The sequence below is a fragment of the Papio anubis genome, chromosome 8, assembly GCF_008728515.1.
Source record: "Papio anubis isolate 15944 chromosome 8, Panubis1.0, whole genome shotgun sequence".
Taxonomy (NCBI): Eukaryota; Metazoa; Chordata; class Mammalia; order Primates; family Cercopithecidae; genus Papio; species Papio anubis.
Genome location: NC_044983.1, coordinates 124696822 through 124722877, shown reverse-complemented (window position 1 = coordinate 124722877; position 26056 = coordinate 124696822). Strand labels below are relative to the sequence as shown.

General features: G+C 39.7%; 2 long non-coding RNA genes across 2 annotated transcripts in view; one reads left to right on the top strand and one right to left on the bottom strand.

The window, feature by feature from the left end:
• The window catches only part of LOC110744012, an 89097-nt gene extending 67921 nt beyond the window's left edge, over positions 1 to 21176 (top strand). The window contains exons 2-3 of the long non-coding RNA XR_002524012.2: positions 12116 to 12254; positions 20446 to 21176. This is a non-coding gene — a long non-coding RNA (uncharacterized LOC110744012). The remainder of the gene's footprint in view (positions 1 to 12115; positions 12255 to 20445) is intronic.
• On the bottom strand, positions 6071 to 20704 carry LOC103887131. The gene is made up of 3 exons (XR_002524011.2): positions 20559 to 20704; positions 6549 to 6660; positions 6071 to 6259 (listed from the first exon to the last, which is right to left on the bottom strand). It is a non-coding gene; the product is annotated as an uncharacterized LOC103887131 (long non-coding RNA).
• Positions 21177 to 26056: the final 4880 nt, after the last annotated feature.

Here is a 26056-nt window from a genome sequence, read left to right as displayed (position 1 = left end):
GGGTACAAATGCACTAACATTAGCATTACCAGTTCATTGAGAACAAAACACTAGGTTAGACATTGTGACATATATAGTGGCTATAAAATTCAACGTGTCTCTACAAGAAGATCAATCAAGTCAGGGAGATAAGATAGCCCCGGAAGATCAAAGTGTATAGCCTTTTACTCTTTAGTAAATTATATCCATCCATCCATCCATCTTTCCTACATTTATTGAGCATTCAATGTTCATTCATTTGATTCTTTTGATCAACACTTATTGAGAGCATACACATGTCAGGCACAAATGCCAGGTTAAAAAAAATTCCCAATATATGCTTATCTCATGAGATATACTGAAAACCAAATAAGATAATGTAGACAGAAAGGCTATATGTGTACTTTTTTTTTTTCTTGAGGTGGAGTCTCACTCTGTTGCCCAGGCTGTAGTGCAATAGCATGCAATCTTGGCTCACTGCAGCCTCTGCCTCCTGGGTTCAAGCAATTCTCTTGCCTCAGCCCCCCAAGTAGTTAAGATTACAGGTGCACACCACCACGCCTAGCTAATTTTTTGTATTTTTTAGTAAAGACAGGGTTTCATCATGTTGGCCAGGCTGGCCTTGAACTTCTGACCTCAGATAATCCACCAGCCTTGGACTCCCAAAGTGCTGGGGTTACAGGCATGAGCCACCATGCCCAGCCTTATATGTATACTTTGATGAGCTATTTAGACATAAAGGATTGTTATTATCCAGTCTGTAATATCACTGCTCTGTCATCCAATGTTCTGGTATTTTTCAGTTTGTTGGCAGGCACAAATATTTCCCAGGACTCCATAGGCCAGCAATTTAAAAACTGGAAACATTCATAAATATACAAGTTGACTAATTAATCCTTAATTAGTTAGCAGATTGCATATTTTAATCACCCTAAGATATATTGGTTAATGTCATGAAATGAAAATAAAAGTTTGGCTGCATTATATTAGGTCAAAATTTACATAAAGACTTGATTAAAATATTTAATGGCACCTGCCAGTCTGAGGCATGGCTAGCCAGACAGTCAGTGGCATTTATGAGATCTTGCCACTCTTTGGCAGTTTGGGCATCAAATTAACAGGTTATCTCTTAATTCGATCAAGGAAAACTGGAATATTTTAAACACCCATAATATTGCAAGATCTTAAACACCCATAATATTGCAAGATCTTTACTGAGCACTCTATAAAGAAATGTAAGCATTATCAGCCTGTGTTGCATTTGAAGAAACTGAATTTTCTATGCATTTGAATAGCATAGAATGGTGAAGAAACTAGCCTGAGATCATTCAGATGAAACATAGGTTGACAGCAGTTATGCATGGCCTCAAAACCCTTTATTCTAGGCCTCTGTTTCATCCCAATTGCCTGGATAACTAGACAATAGTTCTGCTGTCATTTTCACTTTTACTATGTTATGATAGATTTGGGAATTGTTACCTTTGTTTGTTTTTAATCCATAGTCTCTGTGGCTTCCCCAACAGTACCAGGGGAAGTCTAAAAGAGACGTTGATTGTTTCTACATGAATTCCTTTCCAACTTCTTATAGGAGACTTAGTCATTCTCCCCTTTGAACTCTTTTATTTCTTGGTTCATTCCTCTCTAGTAGCATTTCTAGATTTCAGAATGAACATTGACATTAAAACTCAAGGATGCTTTGTTTTTGAGGTCTTTGAGCTAAAGAAGCTCCATGAAGCTTGAATAACCACTGACCCAACATTAACCCCTAGAAGACAAATCTTATCCTGGTTGATTTGTTATGAATTATCCCTAGAACTTCTGCCTGAGGGTCCTGGCTTACAAGGTGACTGAACCCCCCGTGTTGATTGTTTCCTTGTTTCAGAATCTGGTCCTTGAGTTTTCACATTTGGAAATTTGGCTTATACCTAAAATGCACCCCATGTTAACGAGATTCATTGAGAACAATGCAAACACCAAGATGCCCATTTATTAATTTAAAATGAAAAGGGAAAAATGTCTTGACAGCATAAGATTTTTTTGAGTCCTCTGGTGAACATGTTTCTTGCTGAAACCACAGGCAAATAAATCTGAGGATTCCCTAATGCACTTAGGGTATCTTAATGGCTCTTGGTATCAAGGTACATACATTGGATAGACTCTCTTTAAAATGGAGTGATACCTGTTAAGGGGGGTTAAGTTATACTTAACCTTCTAATCAAAAGGCACTTTGTTTAAGACAGAGCTGGAAACTCTCATTTACTGCTGTTGGTGCTTTGTGACCTTGTATTTACACAGAGCTGATTCAGGTGGCAAGAAAAGTCAAGACAGGACAATCCTAAATTACTTCTGGCATCTCACACCTTACAAAGTCTGCCTGCCTCTAGGCTGTTGCTTTTCAACCTCCAATTTAGTTAATATTTTGTTTGCTATTGGTCACTGAACTGGTCTTGGATCTCTCAGCTCTTCCCTTGGTTCTCTCTAGGACTATGTATCTGACATACAATTTTAGTTAATATTTTTTCTGACCTTGATTTCAGCCCCAAGAACCCAACTTCCCTAAAATGGTCCAACTAAGTGGGAGTACCCCTGATTCCACCTTGGTGGAAGAGGTAAAATGTTCATTGTCTTCTCTCTCCCAAGCTTCCTCTCACACAAAATCCATTTTTATTTCAGCATTTTTCTCAGATACATTCACATCTTTGATTTTCTTGCGTTTAAGACTTTTTTGCCTTCAGGTTTTCTTGCAGTTAAGAGGACATGTGAGTAGATTGCCAGGGTCTTCCTTCTGTATTTTCCCTGAGAAATGGTTCAGTTGAACATAGGCTTTTGAAGATATCTGATCTCATTCATTACATGTTGATTTTATTTGGTTATATCTCAGAGTTTAGAGATGCTCTATGTATTCCTTTATGCCACTTAATAAAAGAATAGTACCCTTGGGGATATTACTTTATAATTTATAAAGTATTTTCATGCCCATTCTCTCATCTCCTCTCAATAGCCCCTGGAAAGGAGATTACTGTGGAGTAAATACCTCATTTCAGTAATTTTTTTGATTTTCCCCTTACATCTGTGCTTTTGTGACTTGGCTGGAAATATCAGAGCAACTGACAGAGGCCACATAGTGTCTCTAGACAAGGAGACTGAGAAAAGACAAAAGAAACATTAAAAAACAAAATTAACAATAAAAACAAAAGCAGACTTTACAGAAGGAAGAAAGCTGGGCAAATGGCCGGGCTGTGCACATGTTGCATCAGCCTCAGAAAGAAATCCTCTTGGCCAAAGCACGTGGATCAGAATCTTTGCCAATGGGCTGCACAAATGAGGATTTGGATGTACAAATGGCATCACCCGGTGAGCTACTGGCATGTTCCTGTACTTTCCATGCTCCTGTAAATTCTCCTCAAAAGGTGAATTATTTTTAACAATCAAAGCCTGGCTTTGATGGTAGCTGCCATGAGGCAGGCCTTAGCCCTGAGGTCTGCACATGGACCCTCCTGCTTGCTCTGATCACTCACACCCACTCACATACCACACCTCAGTCCCCATCCAGCAACTGCTATATCCTCCCCTTCCTGTGGCTTCTTTTTCTCTAGATGGGATTTCTCCCAATTTGGGCCCCTGCTCAGCTGCATCAGTTGGCAATAGCTATTGGGAATGGGTGTTCAGAGCCTCCAGCTGCCTCCCCAAGGCAGCCAGTACTCCACCCTTCTTGAAAGCTCTGCATGTCTGGCTTGTCTTTCTGCGTTGTGTCTCTCTTTTCTCTTGCTCACAAATATATTACTTAAAAATAAAATTTAACAAACAAAGAACCTCCCTGCTCACATCATGTTCCTTTGATGCCAGGCCTAGCATCCCAGGTGCGGAAGTTTGGGCCTCTCATGATGCAGCAATGAGTGCCCACAGCATGTGGCCTGAGCATTTCTCTTGGCAAATGTCATTGCTTGCTGTGTGTGGTGCTACTGGGGTGTGAGTCTTCTGACTTTCAGCCTCTTGAGGTCTGGATCCATGTCTGCATGTCTTACTGAATCTGATACTTCTCATAGCACAAGGCAGAGTTCCTGATTCAGGTCATATGTTCTGTATATTTGCTGCATGCATAAAAGAATGAATGAGTTATCTGAGTAACATTGTGCATCTAAGCAAAGTAGGAGCTGTGATATTGAACAAATGACTTGAATGACTGCTTTTTTCTTATGCATTCTTTTATTTGGAAAATATTTTTAAAGCAGAAAATCATGAAGAATAATAAAAACAAAGTGTCTTGCACCCATTATTTAAAACTGAATTGGTAATGGTTTTTCTTCATATCTGCTTTAGATCTTTAATAAATGAAACATTTCATTTAATAAATGAAATAAATATGACTGTATGCCCTACATCCCTTTCCCGTTGTCTTCCATGTCTCCTCAGAGGTAAGTATTATTAACTCTATATAGAGGTACATAGTATACATAGCCTTCTCTATATGTATTTTATCTTTTCTTATACTTTTATGTACAAATATGTGTATCACCAGTACATAGCAGGAATCAGCAGATTATGGCCTGTGAGGCAAATCCAGTCCATGACCTACTTTTGTAAGGATTGCAAGCTAAGAATTGTTGTCACACTTTAAAGAGCTGTAAAACAAACAAACAAACACAAATAATATACTACAGAGTGTGTATGTGGCCCAATAAACCTAAAATATTTACCATTTGTCCTTTATAGAAAAGTTTGCCAAATCTGATATATAATATTAGCTTTGTTTTAAGCTATAAAAATGCATCATATCCTGTAATCATTCTAAAATTTCTTTTAATTTTCAGCCCTATATTTCTTGAATTTTGTCCTTATGTATATATACATTCTGCTTTAGTTCTTTTCATGGCTGCATAGTATTCCATCATATTGATATAACACACTTTAAAATTCATTCGCCTATGTCATTGACAGTTATATTGTTTTTTTCTTTTTTACTATAAAAAATGGCAAGAAATAATCTGATACCTTGTGTACATGAGAATTTTTTAAAGAATACATTCTTGGAAATGGAGTTATCAGTTTATAGGGGTTGTACATTCTCAATGTTGCTGGACAGAACCAAACTATTCTTGGCAGGAGTTGTAAATATTTCAACAATGTCTTAGTCTGTTTTGTGCTATTGTAACAGAATACCGAAAACTGGGTATTTTACAATGAACAGCAATTTATTTCTCACAGTTTTGGAGGCTGGGTAGTCCAAGATTGGAGGCCAGCATATGATAAGGGCCTTCTTGCTTTATCATCTCATGATGGAGGAGCAAAGAGAGAGTTGGGAGAGAGACAAAGTGGATCAAATTCATTTTTTTATAAGAAAACCATTCCCTCAATAATGAATCCACTCCCACAATAATGGCATTAATTCATTCCCGAGAGCAGAGCCTTCATGACATAATCACCACTTAAAGACCTCACTTCTCGACACCTCTGCATCGAGGATCAAGTTTTAACACATGAGCCTGGGGGAACACATTCGAACAGTAACCTTCCGTTTGAGATACATTCTTAATCTCTGCAAGCTTTAGCTCTCCCATTGACCCAGCTAATGGACAGGCTAACCCCTTTCCTAATGACCTTCAGTGCTCTATTTCTTCCATGTAACAGACAAAACATTACAAGTAAAATCTCATTGAAGAGCTGCAAAATTGCAGGTAAAATGAGAGTATTGTCGCTTTAAAGAGATTATGTGCAAGAATATCAAGAAAGGTTCTCTCTAGCCTGAGTAGAAATAACAGAGGCAGAAGGCTCTCTGAGGGACTTTGTCAGGAGGATGCCGAACGGCATTCCACTTCAGAGCAACGTCTAGTGACAGGTGTTCTGTTCTGTGGCAATTTGGCCCACTGCACACTTTCCCCAGGTGCTGTCGGTGATTGCTGTGGTTGGGGACCACTTCCCTCTAGGTTTGCAACTCTAGGGACAAAGACTGACAGAACAGATCCCCAGTGAAGTCAATTGTGATTGCACCAAAGAATCTGTTGAGTATTTACAGTGTAACTCATGCTGACCCATGGGCTGGAGCCAAGGCAGGAGAAAGGAACCCATGATATAAAATCCTTGCTTCGAGTTGTTAGTGGTCTAACTATTGCCTGGTATGAGAACCAATAGGTCCTTAGCTCTGTTGGGATCTCCTTGATCCTTGTAACATAACAGATCATCTCACATGTTCTAAACACAAAGTGAAATAAACTCACAGGACTGGGTCCAAGCTGTAGGTCCTTTGGGTATATTTGTTGTTGCTCTGGCCATTGTTCATTACCTGAAAAATGAAAAGATTGGAGCAAAGGCTTTTCCTTACTAAATACATATATTCCTTATTATGTACTGACTTCTTCATTCCCTGCCACTACTGCATATTGAAGGTCTACCACCTCTCATATGGACTATTGCAATAAGCAGCTAATTGGTCTATCTGGCTCCAGTCTCTCCCTGGTCTACAATGCTGCCAGAGGGATGACTCTCACATATGAAACTGAAACTTGCAGAATCCCATTGTTTCCACCTGAAGTCCAAACACATAATGCAGAGAACATAGGTTTGATATCTACCTCTTGGCTCTCTAGAATCAACTCAATCTCTTCTCCTCAGACTCCTGGGCTCTTTGTGGTTTCCGAAAGGCACCATGCTATTACTTCTTTCCTGCTTCTTCTGATACTGCCACTGTTAAGGAGTTGAAATTAGATTAGGGACTGTCTCATATGCATTCTTATGAGCTGAGAACTTGGAATAATAGTTGGTACCTAATGGATGCACAAAATGTATTTTTAAAATGAATGAATACATGAATGACTTTTCCTGGATAGGTTGGCTCTCCTTGGAGCTTAGGCCAAGTGCATCTTTGCTAAATGAAGCTTTTATTTGGATGGCAGCATCTTGGTGAGAAGCTAATCAAAGACTAGTCAGTCTTCCCAAAGGAACCTTCCATTAGAAGGGGCTTGAAGGAGAAGTAGAGCTATGTGTGGAGCTGGAGGGGCAGCTACGATGCAGAAGAAGGGGTCAACTGGGAACTCCAGGGGCAAAATCTGCACTAATAAGTGGAGATCTGCAGTGTTTTTTATAATGTGACATTGCTTCTGGGCCAGGCAAGAGGAGGAACAAAGACAGGCTTCTTGGATATTATTCCCAAACCTCTGCCAAAAGTTATTAAGGAAAATGAAATTCTGATCAGGAATTTCATCCCGCATAGCAGGATTTCTTACCTTATATGCTAAAAGTGGGTATCATGAGAGAAGAACTGGCCTAGAAATCAAGAGATGTGAGTGCTAAGCTCACATATCCCAGTGGCTGTCCATGTGATCATGCACCACTCCCCTCTTTCTCTGGATTTCCACTCAGTCATGCCTTAGTTAAAAGGGTGGAACTAGATTAGAATCTACAAGTCTGTGACATCCATGTCCTCACTCCCTTCTCCCTTGTCTTTGGGGTAGACATTATTAACTGGTGTGGGTCCTGTTCCACTGAGAATTCTTCTAGGAAGCCACTACCAATTGATCACAGATGGCTTCTGAGATGTTCCTAGCCAAGACTCCTCATTGCTGTGGCACCCTGAAAATCTCATGAAAAATAAGAGTTGCATTTGTGGTGGAACAATTGCTCTGATTCTCTTTACCTCTGCTTTGCTAGGATGATGAGCTCTCTCCAAAATGTCACTCAAGTCCCAGATTAGAGTGGCAGAGCAGAGGTAGCTGGCAGCACCACTAGGGACCAGTGGAAGGTCTTTGCTACCAGCTGAAATGCCTGATCTGGGTACAATTCACATACAGCACTAATAGCTAATTTAGAAATTACTTCTACAGCTAGCAGCTATTAATAAAAACAAGTAACACAATATAACACAGAACCAAATCCAACCAACCAAACAAGTAAAGCCAAAACAGCCAAAAAAGTAAAATATAGTCTTTCCAAAATAGATACTTAGCTAAAAATTTGACATTTTAAGCCAATATATGAGGGAAAAGGGCATCTTGTATGTAACAGCTTTTATAAGTAGTAATAGGAAGTAACCTGGGTTCTCATTATAATTTTACTTCTCTTTGCTGTTCCTGCATTCAGTATGTGCCCCATCATTTACTCTGAAAATTGTTTATGCATCATGAGGCTGCAGAGAGTACAGGCAACAGAGAATAGGCCAATGTTTTAATTAAGACTCATCATTCCCAGGGTAGTAATACTTGTCAATGGAGCACTAGATGTTTTTCTTGCACTTTCACAAATAATTGACCCCTGCAACCACCTGGCAAAAAGTCAGAGTGAAGAGTGTGCATCTGTGTTAGAAAAAAATAGGTTTTCATTTATTTAGGAAAGTTGTTTGGGGCTTACTATGTGCTGGGCTCTGGGAATGCCTATATGAGTGAGATGAAAGCCTAATGATCACAGCCTAGTTGGGAGGGGAATAATTGAAATTCAGTTGGTACTCAGTGGTACGTATGACTGAGCTGGCCAACATCAGTTAAGACTAGTTAGAATCCCTGCTACACCATTTATTAAGTCTTTCCAATATCCCACCTGCAGATAAACCACCAATAGTTACCTAACCACATAGTAATAACTGCTGAAAAGGAAAAGACAGTGCGATCTGAGAGCAGGATGCTCAATTCAGGGAAAGTTTCCAGAGGAAATGAGGCAGAGTAGGATTTTAGAGGATGGGAAGGGATTCATCAGTTTGTCAAGGGGGAAAGGACATTCTTAGAAAAGACAGAATATACAAAGACTGTATACAGGGTCTTAGAGCACCCTTGAGGAACTGCATATAGTTTACTGTAGCTACATTAAAAGGCACATTAAAAAATATAAGTAATGGTCATGAGGGCAGGGATCATGCCTCTTGTGTTGCATAGCCACCTCATGCCATGCGTTGAGTATAGTTGTTACTGACTAAATCTTGATTGAATGGATGACTGAATGCAGTAAGTGACGGTAGGAGACGTAGCCAGGGAAGATCAGGCATCAGGTTTTGAAGAGTCCTACTAGCCATTCTGAAGAATGTATTTAATACTTCATCCTGCAGGTAACAGGAAGCATTTGAAAGTTATTAATGGGTTGGTGAAACTGGAGGCAGTGAGCAGTTAGGAAATTGTGCAAAAGATAATAAGTGGGTGGTGATAGTGGCATGATCTTCAGTACTAACCTCAACCTTAAGACCTTTGCTCCTGCCTTAGCTTAGTTTGAATTCACAGGCAGATCTGGCTGGTTTATGTCCCCACCCTCTACCCACTTAGTTCCCTCTAACTGAAATGCTTTCTCTGTTTTACCACTGTCATTAACGTGGTGAACTTCTTACGCTTCTCTCATAACTGAGCTCACATTTCTTGTCCCCTTATAAGACATTTATGAACTGTTGCTTCATTTCCCAGCTCCAACTCTCCCGGTAGAACTGAGGATTTCCTTGAGTCCTTATGGTACCCAATACAGCATTGTGCCCTGGCATCAATTCAAAGCTAGAGTTTATTTTTTTCTAGATTCTTCACTTCATGACAAGCCTTAGAAGTTAGGGGCAATGTCATATCCACATTTGTTATCCATTTCGTTACAAAGAACAGCACTTGGCCATGGCAACTGCTTAGTAATGAGTCTGGCTATCTAATTCTCTTTCTCTCTCTCTCTCTCTATCTACATCAACATCATCATCATTATCTATATTGGAAGTAAAGAAAGAAAATTCATAAGTTGGTAATTGGGATCTTTTTACTGGACATTGTCTGTGAAAATCTCTCCAGCTGCTAATGGTGAGCCTAGAAAGCAAGGGATTGGTGCAATCTAGTTAAATTTTATAATAAACTGAGAAAAGTATACCTCTTCCTTATACTTTAATCCACATTGTTAGCCTGTTTTATATGTGCCATCAAAAGAGGCTTCTTTTGGATCAAGAGCACATCATGAAAAAATCTGCAAGCCTGGAGATTATATTGAATGTCAGGAGAAACCCAGCAAGGATTTTTATTACTTAGTTCAGAAGAAACTTGGCTGGGTGATCCTGTGTCAGTTCAAAATTATTTCTTCATGCCACCTAGAAAGCAGTGAATCAAGAGGATTAAGAAAGGAGACCTCAACTTGAGCCTCTTTTATTTCATAGCCCTTCTCACACGTCCATTCCTCTCCACATTTCCCCTTCTACTCCAAAGATTTAGTAGGGCATTTTCTAAGATTCTTCTCTTTGAAAAAAGATGGAAATTCAAGGCATATGATGTGCCATTTCCCTTGGCATCACGTAGACAGCAGTAATTGATCACAGAAACCTTTCTTTCTTTTTTCTTTTTTTGAGATGGACTCTCCCTCTGTCGCCCAGGCTGGAGTGCAGTGGCGCAATCTGGGCTCACTGCAAACTCTACCTCCCAGGTTCACACCATTCTCCTGCCTCAGATTCCCAAGTGGCTGGGTCTTCAGGTGCCTGCCACCACAACTGGCTAATTTTTTGTATTTTTGGTAGAGATGGGGTTTCACCATGTTAGTCAGGATGGTCTCCATCTCCTGACCTGGTGATCCACCTGACTAGGCCTCCCAAAGTGCCGGGATTACAGGTGTGAGCCACCCGACTCGGCCTAGTCTGATTAGAACCTAAAATCTTTTGTAGCCACCATAATCAATCATAAGTTGCAAATCCAGGCACGGTAACACTCTGGGGAAGACAACACTCACACCACTCCACATACCACTCACATCACATACACCACACATATCACCTCACATACTACACACACTATTCACACCATACACACACACACACAAACACATGTACACAACACACACCAAGACATTATCAATGAGCAGTACACACATACCACACATTAGACACACACTGAGTCCACTGCCAATGAGCAATAATATTTTAAAAGGAATCTTTTTTGTAAGTGGTAGATCTCAACAGTGGGCTTAAAGTATTCAGTAAATTATACTGTAAATAGATGTGTTGCCATCCAAGCTTTGTTGATCTGTTTATAGAGCAAAGGCAGCCTAAAGTAAGATAATTCTTAAGGGCCCTAGAATTTATGAATTGGTAAACAAGTATTGACTTCTATTTAAAATCACCAGCTGCACTGGCCCCCAAACAAGAGTGAGTCTGTTCTTTGAAGTTTTGAATCCTGGCATTCTCTTCTTCTCCTCTTTGGCTATGATTGTCCTAGATGGCACCTTCTTCCAACAGAAGACTGTGTTGTTTGTGTTGAAAATTTGTTGGTTAGTGTAGCCACCTTAATCAATGATCCTAGCTAGACCTTCTAGATAACTTGCTGCAGCTTCTATGTCAGCACTTGCTGCTCCACCTTGCACTTTTGTGTTACAGAGATGCCTTCTTTCCTTAAAACCTAATGAACCAACCTCTGCCAGCTTCGTACTTTTCTTCTGCAGCTTCCTCACCTCTCTCATCCTTTATAGAATTGAAGAGTTAGGGCCTTGCTCTAGATTAGGCTTAGGGGAATGCTGTGGCTAGTTTGATCTTCTATCCAGACCAGTATAACTTTCTTCATATCAGTAGTAAGGCTCTTTCACTTTCTTATTATCTGTATGTTCACTGGAGTAGCACTTTAAATTTAGTTAAAATATTTTTCATTTGCATTCACAACTGGTAACTGCTTGGTGTAAGAGGCCTGGTTTTCAGCTTATCTTGGCATTCGACGTGGCCTCCTTACTAAGCTTAATCATTTCTAGCTTTTGCTTTAAAGTGAGACACTTGTGACTTCCTTTCACTTGAACACTTAGCGGCCATTGTAGGGTTATTAATTGGCCTAATTTGGGCTCATTCATTGAGCAGAAGAAACATTTTCAGGACTCTGAACTTTTGCTCTACTTATTCCTAGATTTGGAATACCCTCTCCCTTAGCTTGAAATTATTTTCATCCTTCAAGACCCAAATATGAATTTTCATGTGAAAATGTTACCGTTTCCTCTGCTTTGCATATCCTACTTATTATGATATCACTTTACAGTTAGTTGCAGGTGTCTCTGTCGGCCTTCCTGGACTTGAAACTCCTTGCTGGCAGAGGCCATGTTTCATTTAGCTCAATAAGTTCAGAGACCAGGTCAGGACTGGAATGTGTAAGTGCCTATTAAATGCTTGTGGGGGATAATGGCTTAGTGGCAACTGTCATGAAGTGTGAGCCTCCCTTCTGTTTTCCCCCAGGAAGGCATCAGTCAATTGTTCTTATTCTCTTGCCAGAATGGCAAATGCAAACACATGTTGAGAGGATATTCTAGAGAACAGCATGGAAAATGCCATAGGGCTGTCACCCCTGTCTTTTCTGAATGAGGTGGTTCCACACGTAAGTAAAGTGTCTTCTGTTGTTTCTTTGCAAACATGATAAATATAGGTAATTTCACAAAATCAAGGCAGTAGAGACCATTTGACTTAAGAGCTGGGCAATCATCTGTACATCTGCTACTGCTGTTTTCCATTTGCTATCAGCCAGAGAAAAAGCCTTTGTCCTTTGAGATGGGCTAACCTTAACTGATGATATAAGTGAAATTTATATCTCAATACACTTTTTTACTTTAGAAAATTCTGAGAGTCTTCCCTTACAAATTACAATATTCAGTCCCTGTCTGGGTGTTATAGAGGATCCAGTAAAGGTGAAGCTATAAACCTTGTCTCACTGATCAGATATGAAAATAATAATAGGAAAAAAATTAATAAGAAAGAAAATATAATAGGTTATGAAGAGTGTTTCCTACAAAGCCTCTTCCCCGATCCTACCTGAGAGAAGATGAAAAGCAGGAAATTGATCTATTTCCTCCAGAAAACAGAGCCAAGAGTTTGAAATCACGTCTTAAATTCAAGTTTTGGACAAAATACTTAACATCTGTATAATCCATGGCAACATGTTTAACTTTTTCCTGTGTTATTTTACTCACTGGAAACCTGTAATAGTAAACTTCCTTCAGAGGGCAGATAGAAGGATTAATGAGAAAATATATGAAAGATGCCCAGAATGATGACTGACTTCTAGTAAGTGTGCAACAAAATTCAGTCCTTTTTTCTTACAGGATTTTGTGAAGTTTGCAACACTTTGTAAAATATAAAGTGCTCTACAATATTAGTTATTTTTCCTATATATTTGATGTACAGGATCAAGATCAACTACTTATATTTACTTAAAAAGACACCAAACAAATGAATGGGTCATTATGGAGTTTCTATTCAATTTAATACGAAGGAATACAGAATAGATCCCTGGAAATCTTTCCCTCATTTTTGCCCAGTTCTAAAGCTGTTTGCTTTAGAACAATCAAGAATTACTGTCAACATTGAAACATAAAGAGGAAGAAACTTCAAAATATTACCTTAATGTGCTAGGCATTGAATTAGTATTGATTTGGTGCTTTAAACATGGTACTCATTAGGGGGATTGTACACACTAGTAAAGAGACAAATTAAAGCAAGTAACTATTTTGATAAGAAATTGCACAGGTGAAGTACAAAATTTAATCCTAAGGTACCGTAAGTATAGAAACAGATTGGCAAATGAAAGAAGCAGGCACCCACTTTAGATTCCATCATGTGCTATGACAGTGAGCTTTCACCTTACCTCATTTAATCTTCACGGCAATATTATGGGGCAGGTGTTAGTGTCTTTTGTAGAGCATTAGAGTAATGTGTTGGTTTTCTTTCATTCATGTGGTTAGTAAGAGACAAGATAAGATACAACCCCACGAGTTCTGACTTTTGGGGGCACTTAGACTGAGATCTCATTCAATCATGTTCCCATGCAACGAGGGGCTGTCCTCCTGCAGATAATCTGATCGTATGCCTGTCCAGGTAAAACTCAGAATGCAGAGCACGCCAGAGTCAAATGTTAGTAAAAAAGTGCTTCTACATCCAAGCACTTTCTGATCATTACTTAATGACGAATACTCAGCTTTGGAATGTGAATCTCTGTTTAAGTGTATTCTCACTTGATTCTCCTCTAAAACTCAGAAGCAGCAGAGTGTGTGTTGTGAGGGGAAAAGAGGAAAGTGGTGTACACAAGTGTCCGTTCATGCACCTGTGTGTGTGTTGGGGTGATGTTGGAGTTGTGTGTGTGTGTGTGTGTTTTGCAGGGTATGAGGTTGGGACTGGGAACTAGGAGTTAGTGTGGGGACGTTTGGATTCCCACTTGTGGCAGAATTCTTGCTACCAGTGGAGGAACTCTAAGACATTGTCTATGCCTTGCCCACTCTCACTCCACTACCTGTTCATAAAATCTTAATGACAACTCATTTCAGGAGCTGTAACTAAGATTCTTCAAGTCAAAGAACTTTAGTGAACTTATATGGCTTTGAGAGGTAAAATGAGTAAACGTGATGTTACTTTTTGATCCTCAAAACTGAGATGTAAGACTCAGGGAAAATCTGAAGGGAGGAGGGCATTCCACAGGTCGAATCTCGTATGATATACATCCAACAGGATGCAGGGCTGGCACCTCCCAAACCGAGAAGCCTCTCTTTACTGTAAATTGTGAACCCTAGAGTCTACCAATTTACTGGCATTGGTTGTATTAGTTTCCTATGTTGTGTAACAAACTACCACCCATCGATAGGCTTAAAACAACACCCATTTATTATCTGCAGTTTCTTTGGGTCAGGGGTCTGGGCATGGCTTAATTGGCAGTGTAACCTTATGAGTTTGAGCAGTTATGCCTAAGGCTGTAATCAAGGTGTTGGTTAGGCTTTGTTCTCATTTGGATCTTGGGATCCTCCTCTAAGCTCATGCAGGTTGTTGACAGAATTCAGTTCCTTGTGGTTATAAGAGTGAGGTGCTCAGCTCCTAAATGCCACTCCTCTCCATAGGTGGTTCTCAATATACCTTTTTCAAAGCCAGTAGGAGATCCTCTTTCCTGCTTTGAGTCTGTTCTTTCAGAGAAGGCTTGAAACCCCCTTCAAAGAACTCACCAGCTATCCTGGAAGACCCAACCAAGATAACCTTCTTGATGAACTCAAGGATAATTGGTTAGGGATGTTAATTACACTTGCAAAATTCTACTTCCTTTGCTATATTCTAACTGGTGAGGAGCAAACCATAGGTTCTGCCCTCCTTCACAAAGGAAGGAAATTATACAAAGTGTAGATACAAGGGGACAGAAATCTCAGAATTCTACCTGCCATACCGGTGGATTTCAAAACAAGCTGTATGTGTTCAAGCTACCTATGACCCATCAGGAGTTGGGGGCAAATGTTAGAAGCTCAATTTATAATGACTGTTTATCTCATTCATTTAAATCTTGTGTGATATATGATAAATATAATCTATTAGAAAAGTAGAAGATGCGTAAAATTTATAAATAAATACATCTCTTGAGAATTGTGCTTTTTAATTTGTTTCTTACTGATGGGGAGAACAATAGAATATTGTCTGGAAGCCAACTGGAGAATAAGTTTTAAGAAGGAACAGTAATAAGTCACACCAAATCTTCTGATAAGTAAAATGAAGACTGAGAATTGTTCATCTGATTTGGTATGATGGGATTATTGGTGAGTTTATCGGGAATAATTTTATTAGATTGGTGAGGATGGATTTTTTTGGAGTAATTTAAAAAGTTAATTGCAAGTAAGATAGTATAGCCAACAAGTATAGACAAAATTTGGAGTCATTTTTTCTATAAAGTGGATCAGAGATATATGCAAGAGCAGGTAGAGGGGTACAGGTTGAAGGTAATGTTTTTGTGAGAGAATGATTAATTACAGAATGATTGTGTGCTGATGAGAGTGATTCAGTAGAGGAAGAAAGAGAGAGAAGATAATTGCAGGAGAAAGATTGTAAGAAGGTGAGAGGCATGGAGCCTGCTACATAAGAAAATTGTTACTCTGCAAGAGGGGGAAGAGGATAGGAACAGGGAGCATCCCTCCCTTGCAACAGTAGGAAGTCAGAGCATCAAGGTACGTGTGCCAATATTTTAGCTGATTCAGTGACAGGGCGCTAGGAATATTCTCCTTTAGTCACTAAGAAAAATGATAAAAAGAGTGTCTGAGAAAGTAGCTCACATAAATAAGTGGCAGTTATGAGCCAAGATCAAAGATTAACAGGAACTTGGATGTTTGATAAGAGAGGAGAACTTGTTAAATAGTCTGAGGGGAAGTTAGAGAGTGAATTAACAGAGAGCTATATTAGATTTGCCAGGCAGTATTTAGGGGTCCAGTGAGCCTTGCCCTGAATTGAAGGTTAGCCAAGTCAGTGGAGTTATGTTTCCTTCCAGTCAGCTGCCCAGTTGCAGGGATGAAGTCAGGTGGGATAACAGGGTAACAGGTTGGGGGTTTTGCCAGATAAGCACAGTGGAGAGTTGGTGGGAATTTTGTGGTAAATAATAGAATTGTGGTAGAGGCTCATGTCTTCTTCCTGTGCACATGCCAAACACCACCTCCTAGGGTGTTTGGCTCTAGTTTGGGCCCTTGGGATATGAGAAAACGTGACATGTTTCTGGACCAAGGCAGTTAATAGTTATGCAACTTTTTGACACCATTTCTGTTTGCAGGTGAGAGCGTTTAGGGTTTGTATGTTACAACAGCTAGTGTTACTTTAATACAGGAGTTAAAGTAGTATCCAGTGGGATTATAATGTGCACCACTAACATGGTGGCCAACTTGTCCCAGGTTGCCCAAGGCTTTAAAGTTTTGACACTGAAAGTCTTGCATCCTGGGAAACTCCTCAGTCCCAGGCAAACTGGGATGGTTGGTCACCCTAGCCACTGACACTAACTTTAGGAGAAGGGAAGAAAGGACAGGAAAGGGTTCATTTGTCATTTAAAATTTGTACAAATAATTGCAGTTTTCAGGAGGAAGCAAGAATGGTTCAAATGGCAATGAGGACTAGAGAAAGCAATCAGAAAAGAAGGAACAATCAGAGATTAGAATGCTTGAGGGCACTATATTTGAGTAAATGCAGTTATTAGCAATGACAAGACCCAGAGCATGGAAGTAGAGAGCTGAGATGTCACAGAAGAAAATATCCTTGGAAGAGAAGATAGAAACAGAAACACAAGAGAGAGCCATGGAGTTAAGTGGATGGTGGGGGTGGTATTAATAAATAATTATAACAGAAGAATTAGTGGTGGAGAGAAAGAGTTCCAGGAGCTAAAACCTTCCACAGATGAGAGAAAGAGACTAGAGGGGCAGTATGCACTTATAACAAGGAGGAGTGATGGGAAGTTTAACCTGAGACATGTGTTTCAGTGGAACTGGGATTTTATAGAAAGGAGGGAGGATCCTTGATCTGAAAATGTCAATAATGGGCAAGGTGGACTCCTACACCACCTCTGGCTCAGTGCATGAGGGGCATGTTAAGGCAATTAGCCATGTTCTCAGAGGCTAACAGGGAAGCACTGTCTTCAGTTAGGGCAAGAAGAGGTTGAAATTAAAGAGGATTTTGCTGATGTCAAACTATGAGTCCTAGTGCATAGTGGTAGAGTGTAGAAAATGGGGCTAGGTGAGAGACAAAATCAGATTAGGGAATGTGCAACTGTTTCGGGATAAGAGTCAGGTGATGAGAGAAGACTGAAATTGTGGACTTTTTGTGGGAGCTCAGGATAACAGAATGTAAAGAGGAAAGAGTTAATCTTGAGGATCTCTTAGGGGTGGTGGATAAAAGAACAAAGAATGCTATGGCCGCTCTTACATTCACCTGCAAGCTATACAGGCTGCAGTGAGGGAGGAGAGAACTTGCCAGTGAATTGAGGAGCTTCATGACCTTCCCTTGAATGATGGGGAAGAGCTAGTTGAGGCTGACGATATGGGGCTTCCTTAAATTTTGGAGTGGGCAGGTCCTAAAATGTTCCTTACTACCACAAAGACATTCTGTCCACCCTGGGTGCTCCTCTCTACTTTTCTTCTTCTTCCCTCTCATATTCTTCCCTATCCTTTCCATTTGGAAGAAAAAAGCCAAACAAACTCCCATTTTCCTCTGACAATGCTCAGCTTTGGTGTTCCTTTTTTCCAAAGACTTAATCTATGTTTTGAATTCACAGTAGGTAAAGGACTAGATTAAATGTTTTGTTGTTGTTGTTTGTTTTGTGTTTTTTGATAATAGCTTTATTGAGATATAATTCACATCCATACCATTCTCTCAAAGTGTACAATTCAATGCTTATATTAGTATATTCACAGCATTTGCAACCATCACTGTAGTCTCATTTTAGAACACTTAGAACAGGTTGCCTTTCTTTCCATATTCTATCGAGTTGATTAAATGGGTGAAGTCTTTTAGGCATAATTATATATGATAATTATTACACACTTTATTTTTGTTTGATGTCATTTTAAATCAACATTACATAAAAATATTGTTCAGCTATTATGGTTTACAGATGTCATAAAAATTATATAGTTTTTGAATACCCCCTTCTCATATCACCCTGGTAAAATATTTTCCAGTGGTGACTGGTGTTCATGCTTTCCCTTGCGTGAATACATTTCACAAGTGAAATGAAGATGTTTGTGTGTTGTGCGTGGTATCCTGCTGCTACATTAAGACCTATAGCGCTATAGTGCAGAAATTACTGCTTAGGTTTTGCTTGGAGTAGGATACTTTGACTTTATTTTGAGCAAAGTTACAAGTACTTAGAAGGCCAGATTTTCTGTCACTTTTTAGAAAAAGCTGAGAATAAAAGAAAAACAGAACTCATATCCAGTGTCCTGAGGACAAGAATTTCAGAGTCACTGCCAAGTTTAGTTATTCAAGTCATAGAAGCCTTGGGCGTGGGCATCCTGCAATGACCAACAGTGAGAAGCCCACCTGAGCCACTGAACCTGCTTCCTCTCACCCCCTTTCCCTTTCCTTGCGATGAAAAGAGCCAATCTTGGTAGTCAGATTCTGGCTCCATCACCCACAAGCTTTGTGACCTTGTATAACCTCTCTCTTTGAGACTGCTTACTCAAAAGAAAATGGGAGTCCAGGCATGGTGGCTCACTCCTGTAATCCCAGCACTTTGGGAGGCTGAGGAAGGTGGATCACTTGAGGCCAGGAGTTCGAGACCAGCCTGGCCACAACAGTGAAACCCTGTCTCTAACAAAAATACAAAACAATAGCTGGGTGTGATGGTGCATGCCTGTAGTCTCAGCTACTCAGGAGGCTGAGGTAGGAGGATTGCTTGAACCCAGGAGGCAACGGTGGAGGTTGCAGTGAGCCGAGTTCCCACCACTACACTCCTGGGTGGCAGAGCAAGACTGCATCTCAAGAAAAATAAATAAATAAAATAAATAAATCAGAAAATGGGAATAATAACGAAATGTCTTATGCAAAGATTATAGATACCGTACCTAGCGTACCTGCTTCTCCAACACAACAAGCAATAGATTAGGTCTTCCTTCATTCCACCAGCAAGTCAACATTTAATAAGCAGTGTATACATAAGCCAAAACTAGTTAGTATTCAAAAAAGGTAGATTGTAGTTAATATGAAGCAACAAGGAACATATTGTGTGGGGTTTTTCTTTTAACTTAAGTTTATTTAGGATAAGACAGTTTGTAATTGAAAGTCACAGTTCTTAAAGAAAGTATAAAACTTGGCTGTATGAATTGGTTCATTTTTCCCAAGGGTCATAATAGTAAGAATTTTTTTGGTAGGATGGGACTGGGAGCATAGATTTAAAAATAATGAGAGGAAACAACATCTTTAACAACATAACTATCTGTTTGAAGTTCAATGCATTCTTATCATTTAAGTAAAATGCTCTATTTCACATTGTAAGTCATATTTTGTTATGTGGTTTAAGGTTTTGAATGTGTTCATTTGTAACCTGTCACCAATTTCTATTTCATTCTTTTCCCAATTATTCTGTGAAGTTCTTTAGTGAGAACCTGTATCTTACATCTAGAGTTTATGATTCTTTTGGAAAAATTAAGTCTACTAAGTAAGAAATATATCTAATGCAACAAGACACCAAAGAAATTGACTTGATGTTATCTAGTTTAATAATCCAAGTCTTAATGCACCTTCTGATGGTAACAGGATGGTTTTTTTAGCAAGTTTCTTGCCAGTGTCCTTTGATGGCAAATTCAGTGAAGTCTCAAACATGTGTGAAATGAAAAAAACACTTGAAATTAAAGAGCTGAGCCTGATGGGTTTGTTGGCCTCCCTCATGTAACTTCTCAGAGTATATTTGAAGGGGGCCTCTGATCATTAACGGAAATTACAATGGTAGAGGAACCCAAGCCAGGTGAAATATACAGAACTTAGGCAAGCTGTGCTCGTGTGTGTATGCATGTGTGTCTTCTCGCACCTGTCTACCAGAGCCAGATGGAGCCTTCTGTGAACAGACTTCTTCAGCCACAGAAAAGTGCTGGGGATCTCTCTGGAGTCTGCCCTAGCGCTGGTTCCCATTTTTGAACACCTTTGAAATATTAGGGTATTTTTGTCCTGAAAAACACCTGCTACAATTGCATAAATGAGTAGTTTGGGGCCGTTTAATGAAGGGTGGATGCGGAAAGTGAATTTGCTTCATTCTGGAGCGTAGCATTCCATGACATTTTTGTTTTCTTTTGCTTTAGGAAGGCCTGAGGAGGGAAGACACAGAGTCATGCTGACTAAACCAGATCACCTAGAATTACCAAATGGAAAGATAAAAAGAATCACCCACAAATTTGTAATCATATTTACTCACTTTTCAAAGGTTCCTCCAACTTTTTGAGTCAGGACGAATCATCTTTTATTTAATTTCTTTAAAAAAAAAGAAGTAGAAAGAGATGATGAAAGACAAGACTCTAGTTTCTTATTTGAAGGCACAGTAATTATTGTCCGTTGTCAAGGAAACTTTCCTCCTCCTGACAAGTCAACCAGTATCACTTAAGCTTTTGTTCTAACAAAAACGAGTTTCCCTCTATTGAGTACACATCAGATATATGCTTTTTCTTAATGTAAATATTAATAGATGGCCAATTGTTTCCATCCGTCAGAGTTCTCTATTTAAACATTCTCTGCTGAATTTGTTTATTCCACTGTAAAACCATGGCAACCACATTGAAAAATGTTTTCCTGTTTTTCAGAGTGTTGGACTATTAGAACATTAGGAATCACTAGAAATAAACAATACAACTTAGAACCAAGTCTTAACTCTATATCAGGAAGACGAAGTATGACCAAGCAGCTGTGTAGCAAGTTCCAGGGACCACAGCAGAGTAGGCTCTGTTGGCTGGGCACGGTGGCTCACGCCTGTAATCCCAGCACTTTGGGAGGCCGAGGCAGGTGAACCATGAGGTCAGGAGATCGAGACCATCCTGCCTAACACGGTGAAACCCTGTCTCTACTAAAAATACAGAAAAATTAGCCGGGCGTGGTGGTGGGTGCCTGTAATCCCAGCTACTTGGGAGACTGAGGCGGGAGAATGGCACGAACCTGGGAGGCGGAGCTTGCAGTGAGCCGAGATCGCACCACTGCACTCCAGTCTGGGCAACAGAGCCATAGGGAGACTCCATCTCAAAAAAAAAAAAAAAGAATAGGCTCTGTTGTCTCTACCCGACTCTGTCCCTGAATGTGCCCAGTCACATCCCTTTTCTGGGGTTCATTTTACTATTCAGTAAAATAGGGAGGCTGGACTACAGTTTAAAGGGCTTTGTGGTGTTTCAGAAAAAGGTTCTCATGAAGATCTCTATGTAGATTATTGAATGCAACCTGAGAAAAAACAATGTTAGGCAGCAGATACTTGGTTCTTTGGTCCATCTGGGCTGCTATAGCAAAAGTAACATACCCTGGATGGCTTATAATCAACAGATTTTTTTTTTTTTTTTTAAATTGTGGAGGCTGGGAAGTCCAAGATCAAAGTGCCAGCAGATTTGGTATCTGGTGTTTTCTGGTTCATAAATGGCTGTCTTTTCGCTGCATACTCACAAGTCAGAAGGGGAAACAGAGCTCTCTGGGGTATCTTTTATAAGGGCGCTAATCCCATTCATGCGGGCTCTACCCTCATGACCTAATGACCTCCCAAATGTCTCACCTCCTAATGCCATCATATTGGGGTTTGGGATGTCAATATATGAATTTTGAGGGGACAATATAGTCAGTCCGTGGCACTTGGGCACCATATTGAGGGAGTTCACAGAACAGGGCATGGGTTTTATCTTAAGTATTATCTAGTTGCAAAACGCAGTACTTAGGACATTATAAAACAGAATTATGGATTTTACAGATCCACTATATTTTAGGGAGTTGTCTCCTAACTATATCCCTTTCTCCTGGAGAGTAGCACAGTTCTTTGGACTACAAGATGTCTAGGAGAGATACCAAGGCTCCCCCACGCTGCCTTTCTCCTCTTTCCTCTTTCTTGCTCCTCCGCACTATGAGCATAGGAGGGCCGTATGTAACACCCCTGGCTTCCTTGGCTTGGAGAAGCTAGAGAAGGACACATTTTACTCTTGCAGAATTTGGCTTCAATCCTCTTGTGGGGATTGAGGTAGAATCCAGACCTAATCATTCAAATAGCATTTGCTGCCTTTGTCCTAGCTTCAGCCTCCTTTGTCTCTATTTCTATTCTTGCCTGGGGCTCCCTTGAAAGCAAACAAAGGCTGTAAAAATATGTCTAGAAATATCTTCTTTATTATTTTTTTCTAAGGAATATATTTAGGTCATTTTACTATTCCTCTTGGCCTTCAGGGACAAGTATATATATATATTGCTTTACCAAGCCACCTACTCCGTTTTTGTGAAGTGAGGTGAGATCTGGACTTTGCAAGATTTGCCACAACTGAAAGGTATTCAAGCTAGTTTATGGCAAAGCCAGACACTACACTGATGGAATCAAAGAGTCCCAAGAACTGAAATGTCAAAGCTTTGGAACACTTTTCATCACACCTCTCTTAGAGTGCCCATTTCTTCAACTCTAGCATAAGCAGATTGTGTTATATGCTCTGTCAGGTTCCACTCAGTTTCCACCTTTTGTTGATTTATCTTAATCAACATATCTTAAATAATGATGAATCAACTTATTTTAATGATACATCAAGAAAAGCAATATGATTTAAGATATATTTAGTGTGTCTGCCTTTTAAAGGACTAGTATAAATATCTCTGGAATATTTAAAATCCCTGAAGACATTGGCTCAAAGTATTATTGTTTTCTCTAATTCACTAAGACTAGGGAGCAAAGTGTACTTGTGGTATTTTCGAACCTGACTGGTTGTGAAATCACAAAATGATGGTCAAAACTGCTTTTTACCCTTACCTATGCCTCTATTTCTGGCTTCTCAATGACAGAGCATAATCCCAAGAAACCAAAAGGGAATAAAACAATCCACTTGATGAAAATGACACCATCACTCTGAATGTTCAAGGGTCTTTAATAAAGCTTGTGGCTGAAAACCAAGCCCAAAACTAGGTTTCCTAGTTTTTCCTCTAAATATAAACTTCAGGATCTGACTTGAGACTGTTTGGATGTGGAACCTAGAGTCTGTGTGTTACCCGTAGGCATGGGGGGCTCCGGCATGGCTCATGCCCATAGTCTTTGGTAGAATAAAGTAGAAAAGAGTAATGAGTATGAGGCAGAGGGAGAGACTATGGTGAAGTGGAAAAGAAGTGCCCTTCTTTATGGTATTGGGGGAATGAGGGATGAGAGTTCCCCTACTCTTCAACTTTGAATTTACTAGACCTGGACTTGAGTGCCTGTTCCACCATTTAAGAATTAAATAAGGTAATGTGTATTACTGCTCAGCTAAGGAACAGGAATATGGTAAGTTGTCAACACATAATACCTGTTTTTATGATTATTTAGGCAAGGTGTGTCACAGCCCAGGGTTTCTGTAATCTCGCCTCAAAATGAGGTGATTCAATATTCACTCATGTCCTTCCTAAATCTAAAACAACTAGATCTCCTGCTGTGTGATAGAATTCCCAAACTTATTTGACCACAGAATATTTTAAAAACTATGAAGTACTAATAGAATCAACAGTCATTCTTGAGGATATATATTTTCGATGAGTAGTAAACACTAAAATACATTGAAACGTGTTGAAAGGATGCGTTATGTAATCCGTGATGATCATGTACACAGTGCTTTTGGCAGTTCCTTCTGTCACACAGCAGGGGATCTCAGGCAATTTCTTTTTATTCTTTGGAAAGCACATTATTTCTTATAATACCATGTCACATAATTATATATGTGTATTTAGATTCTTGTGCTCTTAAAATTGATTATATATTAGAAGAAAAACTTGCTAGTGTCAATTTTATTTTGTGGAACATCTATTAACAGCATGTTCCACAGAAACTAGTTGGCCAAACCTCACATCCTGCTTCAGCTTAAGTGGTGTCTTTCAAAGTTTTTGACAGAAACTCACAGCAAGAAATTTATTTTACCTTGCAATCTAGTGCACACATACATACAAATATATATAATCAAAACAAAGTATTTCATGGTATAGTATCCTCTTCTAAAGCCAGACAGCCGATTTTTTATTCTATTCTGTTCTATTCTATTCTATTCCATTCTTTTCATCTTATCTAAAGTAATGGTGATCAAAGCCCACTGCAGTGATTTCCAAGCCCAGTGATGGGAAGTGCTCTCAGTTTGAAAAAGACCTAGGGATTAAGCTAGGAAATGCACCAGGTTTGTGGTGCTCCTTTTCCCAGGTGGAGGTACTTCTTACATTACACTTCAAGTGTATTTGAAATGGAAGCTTCTCTAACCTCCAAAGAGCCTATGAGGGAGCACATTACCTAGGAAGGGTCATATTGCCTGGGTTGAAGAGAGGCAGCTGCTGACTTCCAAGCTTAGGAGAAGGAAGAATATAAGGGAGCTCACAGTTCCCTTGAACAAAGGTCTAAGGATAGTGGCCGCAGTTTTGGAGGCCATGCCTATACCTCTGGGGCCAAGGTGAACTGCTGGGGGTCTCCCCTTCAACAAGACTGTATTAGTCTATTTTCACACTGCTGATAAAGACATACCCGAGACTGGGTAATTTGTAAAGAAAAAGAGGTTTAATGGACTCACAGTTTCACATGGCTGGAGAGGCCTCACAATCATGGTGGAAGGTAAAAGGCATGTCTTACATGGCAGCAGGCAAGAGAGAGAATGAGAATCAAGTGAATGGTGTTTCCCCTTATAAAACCATCAGATCTCATGGGACTTATTTACTATCATGAGAACAGGATGGGGAAAACTGCTCCCATGATTCAATTATCTCCCACCATGTCTCTCCCACAACACATGGGTATTATGGGAGCTACAATTAAAGATGAGATTTGGGTGGGGACACAGCCAAACCATATGAAAGACTCACAGGTCTTTTCACAGGCTTGTTATTCCCCCACCCAACCTCATCTTATTGACTCCTCCTCTGGCAACCAGACTGCAACTCTCCTTTGCCCAAACCTTTCCATGTGCTCATGTCTCAGCTTGAAAACCTTCCTTTCTTGGTTCCCTTTTAATGTCAAACATCCAATTCCTACTGATCCATCCTATTTTCCCCAAAACTTTTCTCACCAACACTCCAATACCAACCTCAACCCGTATTCCCAAAACAGAAATAAATGTTTCATCTCAACCCATGACATCCTTTCTTACTTTCCCCATTGTAACACATGTTTTATTGTATTTGAACTGTTTAGTTATTTTTATTTTCCACTACACTGTACTTTTCTATAGGGCAGGGACCTGCCTCTTTGTTATTGTTTTATCCACCATTCCTAGCACAGCCCTTGGCCAATTATCCTATCCCAAATATTTGTTGAATAAGTGAAATCATGAGTAAAACATACCTATTTTATAAATTGCTAACTGTGGGCTTATAGTGTGAACCATGTGCGTTCATGTATATTATCTCATTCAACCATTATAAACAAAATGGGTGAGAGGGAGGGAAGATACGATTATTTACTGCTTATAGATGAAGAAATTGAGGTTCAGAGGTGTGAGGAGGCTGTACTGTGGTTGCACAGCTGTCTGGTGAAGGGCAAGCATCGAGGCTTAGGATTCTAAGTACACGACGGTTCATATGCATAGAGGACACCCATCCAGTCCCATTCCCACTCATGGCCCTTAAAGTCGCAAATGCAAGTCTCACTGGTTTGTCCTCATTTTTGGAAGTTTCTGTTAAATATGTGAGTAAAAGGCTGAACACAGGCACAAAAGCTTGGGTTCAAGACTTGGCCCATTTTATCGATAATGCAAA